A 7,491-nucleotide genomic window follows, 5' to 3' on the forward strand; every position below is an offset into this window, starting at 1 on the left:
GGTGAAGTTGAAGACTCGTGCATCAGATGGCTGAGAAAAGGATAGCCCAGAGCAAGAGGGAGCCCAGCAGAGGCTAAGAAGGAGGCAGCAAAGGAGTTCACAAACACACGTACAGCTAATGGAGGTACCGAATGACAGGTCCATTTCAGAAAGCAGGTTTAGTGAAAACTCTGAGTTTGTTAACCCTGAGATGAGGGTAATTCTGGGTTTTCCGTTTCAGAAAGAGAGTAACCTAACCTCGGACTCTGTGAACCTAACCTAGTCGGGAACAGGTTTTCTTCTTTCAGTCTCCTCCCTCTGACACAGCTCTCTTTCATTTCATCATTCATAATTGCAGTCTGTATCAGGCGCATTTTAGCGCAGTTTGTTATCGGCATGAATAAAAAAACAGGGTTGGTTTATTAACCATGTTAGGCAGATTATAAAACGTTTTTTTTTTCTCAAAACATGCAATGTCCTTTTGTCGACGATCCCGGTGATGTAGAAGCTGTATTACTTCGCAGGGAGTTAAACATACGTCAGGAGATGATATTGAGGCCCCGACGCATTTTAATTTTCAGATAAATACCTATTTGAGCGGTACCGTTTTTTTCTTCCCAGTCTATCAGTTATGTAGCCTACATAACCTTATCATCCTCATATCACTAACGTCACCTATCGTGGACATGCTCTACATCCCAGCACATTATTTGTGTCACATTACATTTTTTTGCAAACAACAGTTTTCTTTACAACATTGGTGATGCGGAGCATATTGGTAAAGCTACTGTAGCAAAGCGCCGTCAGAAGAGTGTGACTCACTCTGAAACGTTTTTTTAAACGTTTGTGTAGTGTCCCCTGGACACAAACCAGTAAGAGCCATTAAAAAAGAGTTCCACAGTATTGCAGGTGAATGATGTAAACCCTTTGAAATATAAGATTATGAATTATAGTTCTGTTGATGATGGTGCTGCAGCCTCAGAATGGGATTAGTAGGCCTAGGACTTTTATAGATTATAGGTTCAATACCATTTCACCAGTAATATTATACTTATGATTAAATATGATATTAATACACTATATTGGAACTAACGCATTTACTCTAGCAGCAATTTTCTCCCACGCAAATTCTCTCTTTTAAAGCAGCCGCTGTGTTGCTTTTTTAACTAAATACATGTTCAAACTCGCTGTATGTGCAGTATTTCTGCCCACCAGTTTGTTTGTGGTTGTTACCATGGTGAATCGTAGTATCATGGCTCCATTCATGCTGCCTGAAACTGAAAACTCAGAGTTTCCCATCTCAGGGTAAATCAACTCAGATATCAGGGTTACACTCAGAGTTTGTTAAACCTCCTTCCTGAAACGGACCCCTGCATTGTTAACGGTTGCTTTACTTGGTCTGTGCTTGTAAATAAAACGAACCGGATTTGGATTTGTAACATTTTTACACCCCTTTTTGTTGGTACAGCCTTACTTGAGTCTAAACACAGTGACTTGGGACTTGTTCAAGACGGTGAAGGTTAAGATTTGTGACTTGCACGTGTGACTTAAGACCATTACACACTGGGGGCGTGACGAATAAGCGACGTCAATATGCAAAATAATTGCCTGTGAATATTTCACATCAAAACTATTCACACCGGCAGCAATGGAAATTTGTGACAGTTTTCAATATAAGGTTTGGATATACACACCAGCTCATCTACAATGTCAGTAGGACAGATGCTGAAGAGAGCGAGAAAGTGACGGAAGATGTGGTGTGAGCGGACGAGAAAGAGAGAGCAGTCGGAGCAGAGAAGAGTTAACGTTTAGTGGTGAAGATATGAAGTGATTGTACAGCATCTAGATTCTGCAGTTTGACAACAAATAAATGCAGCAGCTCCTCAAAAGCACCAAAAGGTGTCCTGTCTGGTTTCCAGGCTGCTGAGTGGAGGGACGGGGGTTAACTTCAGATACGTCCCAGGAAAAGCTGTAACACTAAGCTACTGTAAGCTATTTATTGAGTTTCCTCTAACTCTAATTGAGTATACAGTTAATACTCAATTGAATTCCCTCTGCAAAACAGTGTAGCATATGTCTCGGGCTTATTGTGAAAGGTAAAAACGGAAAGAATGTTTCTGGCATACGCTGCCATTGTAAAGGTTGAGAGTAATAAAGTTTGCTGACGTACAGTCTGTAGTTGGGACAGCAGCCTCCGTGTTGTTGTTTGGTGATCCTCATAAGTAAACACTACTTGTGACAAAAACAACAGTTCGAAAAAATATATTGACATGCGAAATAATCGTCCCTGGTGTGCAATGGTCTTTAATCTCACCTCTGATATTTTTGATTAAGAGCTACTCTCTGGCGAAGCCACAAACCAGAAATGTAAGACTCAAACTATGATGTCATCAGGTTACTAAGCTGCTTCATAGACAATGAATGTGAAACTAATTTTGTAGAATAAAAAAAAACCAAATGAGGTTTATTCTATGTTAGCATTTTATTTCTGAAACAGAAACTCTACCCGTTACCTCTGAACATCCCCCTGGGTGATCTCAGTGTCATCTTTCAAATATTTCTCAATTCATTGTTTTTGGAAAAGCTCCAGACATTATATCAGATGACATCACAAATTTGAGTTTTTAGATTTTGGAGAGAGTTGTTCATGTTCACTGACATTTTTAACACACATGTATGAATTCCCAAATTGCCCATAGTTCCCCTTTTGCTATAATTCAATGTACCAGACAGTTTTTGCTCCCATAAGTTTATTCATATGTGAACTTTAAGGATAGCACTGTTTAAATAGTGCATTTCTTTGTAAAGCATGCAGTAAATGGTCATTCTATAATACTTTCTGGTTATGATACATCTTAAAATCTCATACATCTCAAATAGGGATCTGCAGTGAATGGATTGGACAATGCTGTAAAATGTCAGCAGAAAAAAATATATATTTATTGCGTGTAAAAGTAGTTGATGCAATTGCACTTTTACATAGCCCTTTTGGTTTTTGTACATTCAAAACCCCATTTACTAATGAGGAAGTTGTGAACATATATTGGTTAGTAATAGTAATTACTGTCAAATAATGTTTATGAAGTAAATCCCATGCACTTTAAGAAAAGTCTGTAGATATATTGGTGTTGCTTGTTATTACTGTCAAATGAAGTTTATATAAAATAAACATGTATGTACATATAATGGAGAGTTGCTTGTTATTACTGTCAAATAATGTTTATATAAAGTAAACCCCCTACTTCAATGAGGAAAAGTCTGTAGATATACCAGATAGTTGCTTTTAAGTTACTATAAAACAATGTTTATATAAAGTAACCTCATATATTAATAGTAAATGTATGTAGATATATTGGAGAGTTGCTTCTAAATTACTATAAAACTATGTTTATATAAAGTAAACCCCGTACAATAATGGTAAAAGTATATATATATATTGGATGTTTGTAATTACTATAAAGAACAGTTTATATAAAGTAAGCCCCCATACAATAATGAGGTACAGTCTGTAGATATATTGGATAGTTGCTTGTTATTACGGGCAAATAATGTTTATATAAAGTGAACACCCATACAATAATGGTAAAACTATGTGTATATATTGGATATTTGCTTGTATATATAAAGTAAACCTCGTATATTAATGGTAAAGGTATGTAAATATATTGGAGAGTTGCCTTTTATAACTATAAATGAATGTTTATTTAAAGTAAACAACATACATTAATGGTAAAAGTATGTAGATATATTGGAGAGTTGCTTGTAAATACTCTCAAATATTGTTTATATAAAGTAATGACTATTATTACAATGTTTCTGGAAGGTATTATCCCATTATCTTCTCTTTTTTGTACAGTAAAAAAAACAGTATTAAACAGGAATTTACCGTAAATAGATTGGATAATCATAAAATAAATGCCTAAAGGAGGGTATTTGAAAGTCATTTTACATAATTTTTATGTGTTTTACATCCAGGAATCTGTACTTTAACAGGGAGTTCTTGTGGATGGATTGAATAATCTTGTGAATTTACCAAAGAAAACCGTATGAAAACAGCAGTTTTCATTTAAATTATGTAATTTTAAGGTATTTCTGCAATATTTCTTAGTTTTGATAAAGATTTATACAGTTGTTTAACATTCTAGAAATGTTTTATAACAAGAATTTGTTTTAATTCTACAATAGTTAGACTGTAAAAATACAGAAAATATTTACAGGAAATTTCTGTATTTAAAAAAAGAATTTTTCTGTAAAATAATGTAAGGTTTTTTACTGTAATTTGACGGTAAGTGTTTGGCAACTTTGCTGCCAGACTTTTTACCGTTTTTTTACGATTTTTTTTTTTTTACAGTGTAGTAAAGCGTTATTTGAAAGGGGTCAGATGACAAAAACCCGCCGTGCGCTCTCTCACTCCCTAATGGGATCTGGCCCTGATGCTTCGAGCTCTGGGGAAGCCTCCTTTCGAGCCTCTGGCACAAGCCCCTCTCAGGTTGCTGTCCCTAAAAACGGCGCTTCTCCTTGCCCTGACGTCAGCCAAGCGAGTGAGCGACTTATGTGCGCTGTCAGTTTCGCCGTCCTGCCTCTCCATTAGAGGGGACGGGAGCGCAGCCACCCTACAGCCTAACCCTTCTTTCACACCGAAAATTTTAACAAATTCCTTTCAGTCGAGGGTTTTTTCCCTCCAGGGTTTTTTCCCCCTGCCTCATAACAACGACGCGGAGGAGGTTTCCCACCGATTGGGCCCGGTGCGTGCGTTATCACAGTACGTTTTACGCACGGCGGACATAAGGCGGACACAGCAGCTGTTTGTACACTATAGGGAACACTCCCCTGTCAAAACAGCATTTGTCTCACTGGCTGTGTGAGGCTATCACCCAGGCCAATAACACGGAGGGGGCGGAGTGACTTTGAGATTTATCAATATGGACGTTGGCGTACGGCACGCTCAAATCCTACGCCAGCTCAGGAGGTGGTGTACATGTACGCACGTTTTGAGTTAGTGCGGAAATGCGCAGAAAAACAATTCCTAACACCACAAAACGCACTGACAAACTAAACGATATGATATATTATGACCCACTGTAAAAAAACAACAACATAGTAATTATAAACTTCAGTGTTTATTTTTGTGCAACATGGACTTCAATGTTTAATTTGTGTGACTTTACCAAAGCATTTGATTTGTAGGCATATGTATTCCTTCAGTTGCGAGCCTGTGCGCTTTACCTGACGTTTCAGGGTTAGGCCCGGCAGGTGCGCACGGACTGGGTTCAGCAATGAAAGGCTTTCAATGACCAAAAAATAATTCAGACTGACAAAATAATAAAAATGACATTCTTCTTCTTTTAAATAATAATAATAATAATACAAATAATAATAATAACGACATTCTTCTTCTAAATAACAAAAAGCGTCATTAATAATAAAAATCATAATAATAAGAAGAAGAATATTACAAATTGTCATGCAATTATTAATGTGAATGAATGGTACTCCACATCACATCATCATCACTATTGTACACCCCAATACATGTGACGTGATATGAAATTAAATGCTAATTGTTTCAAAACACGTGCTGTAAAATAATGCATTGTGATAGGTCATTTGCTCATCCAAACAGCTATTTAAACGGGATTTCCACCGTACACCAATTCTCAATGATGGCTGACCTGGCGCTTTTAGAAGACGCATATGCGCCCTTGAGAAGGGAAAGAGTATTTCAGGATAGGCGAGATCTTCTGAATGAATCAGATGAATGGCTGATGAGCAGATTCCGTCTTCCAAGGCATCTTCTCCTGGAGCTGTGCAATAACCTGGAGCCCTACCACCAACGTGAGACCCGGCGGTCAAGGGCCTTACCTGTTCCAGTCCAGGTTCTCTCCACACTGGGGTTCTTGGCCACTGGAACCTTTCAATGGGAGATTGCTGACAGGTCTGGCATATCCCAACCCACCATGAGCCGCATGCTGTCATCCGTGCTGGCTGCCATCAGGACTCTCATCCCACACTACATCCAATTCCCATACAACAATGCCCAGCAAACAATGATTAAAAGGGGGTTTTATGAGATTGCTGGGATTCCAAATGTCATAGGTGCAATTGACTGTACCCACGTGTGTCTGAAACCACCATCGGTTAATGATTACGCATACATCAACCGCAAAAATTATCATTCAGTCAATGTGCAAATTATTTGTGATGCCAGACTCTGCCTATTAAATGTTGTGGCACGATGCCCCGGAGGCACCCATGATGCCTTCATTTTTGAGCACAGCAGCATGCGCAAACGGCTGCAGGAGGGCGCATTGAGGGGTCATGGTTATCTTTTAGGTGAGTACTAAGAGCAAATTTATTTTGCAAAATATATTCGTTTCCTAACCTCTCTTTTCCCCTTTAGGTGACAGGGGTTATCCTCTTTTGGACTTTTTGATCACCCCTGTGCCAAACCCCGTGACGCATCAGGAGCGCAACTTCAACCACGCGCACGCACGAACACGAGCCACTGTGGAGCGCTGCGTGGGGCTCCTAAAAGGTAGATGGCTCTGCCTGGCACACGCAGGGGGCACGTTGCTCTATCCACACAAGAAGGTGTGCAACATCATTTTGGCATGTGCCGTCTTGCACAACATGGCTGAGATAAACCGTGTGCCATTTGACGCGCTGGCCCCAGACCCAGAAGTGCCAGTGGAGCAGTGGGCAGCACCACCGGCTTTAGGAGCTGTTCAGCTCAGACGGGACCTTATTCGGCGGTTTTAAGGGTAAGTTAAAATAACACAGACTTCGTTTTCATTGTTTTATTTTTTTAAGTTTTCATTTATTTGCTTTAATGTCGTATTTATTGACACTAATGAATGGTTAATTTCGACCAGTAGTCTACAAATTTCTGTCTGTCTTTCCAGGACCTCATCCGTCAGGACCCTTGGCCGTGGCGCACGGGAGGCTGGTGGACGGGCCTCGGCTTCCCCCGCTTGCACCTGCTCAGGCTCTGGGTGGGGCGCAAGGATAGGCTCAGGCTCCTGGATGGGCTGAGGGGGAGATGCCTCGAGGGCGCTGGGGCCTGCAGTGCCATCACCTGCAAAACAATAGAGCAAAATTTAAATAAAATGAGTTAACTATGGACTTATGTGTGAGTTTTTTTATTGGTCTATCAAATTTAAGTTTACTTACCATGAATGTCGTCGGTATCTCCCCCACCGGTGATACCTTCTAAAGACGCCCTTCCAATGAGGGCTGCCACCCACTCCTCCTTCAGTGTCAGCTGGAGGCTTGGATCTGGTGGGCCTCCCCCAGTCTGACTCTGGCTCCTCTTCAGTGCCGAGACGCACCTCTTTGTGGCGATCTTTATATCTGACCACTTTTTTTTCACCTACAATAAACAAGAAAACTCATGCTTAACTTGATCACTATTGGTCTATATTAAGCAATAAAACATTCTTACCTCTGCTGGAGTGCGCTTCTCAACCCCCACACTATAAACAGATCTTTCCACTTCCCTGGTGATGGTCTCGA

At 40.0% G+C, this 7,491-nt stretch overlaps 1 long non-coding RNA gene across 1 annotated transcript; it reads left to right on the plus strand.

Moving 5' to 3' along the window:
• Positions 1–6,572: 6,572 nt before the first annotated feature.
• LOC116035893 lies at positions 6,573–7,099 on the plus strand. Its single transcript, XR_004101478.1, has 2 exons — positions 6,573–6,740; positions 6,882–7,099. It is a non-coding gene; the product is annotated as an uncharacterized LOC116035893 (long non-coding RNA).
• The last annotated feature ends 392 nt before the right edge of the window (positions 7,100–7,491 follow it).

The sequence above is a fragment of the Sander lucioperca genome, chromosome 16, assembly GCF_008315115.2.
Source record: "Sander lucioperca isolate FBNREF2018 chromosome 16, SLUC_FBN_1.2, whole genome shotgun sequence".
NCBI classification, from domain to species: Eukaryota; Metazoa; Chordata; class Actinopteri; order Perciformes; family Percidae; genus Sander; species Sander lucioperca.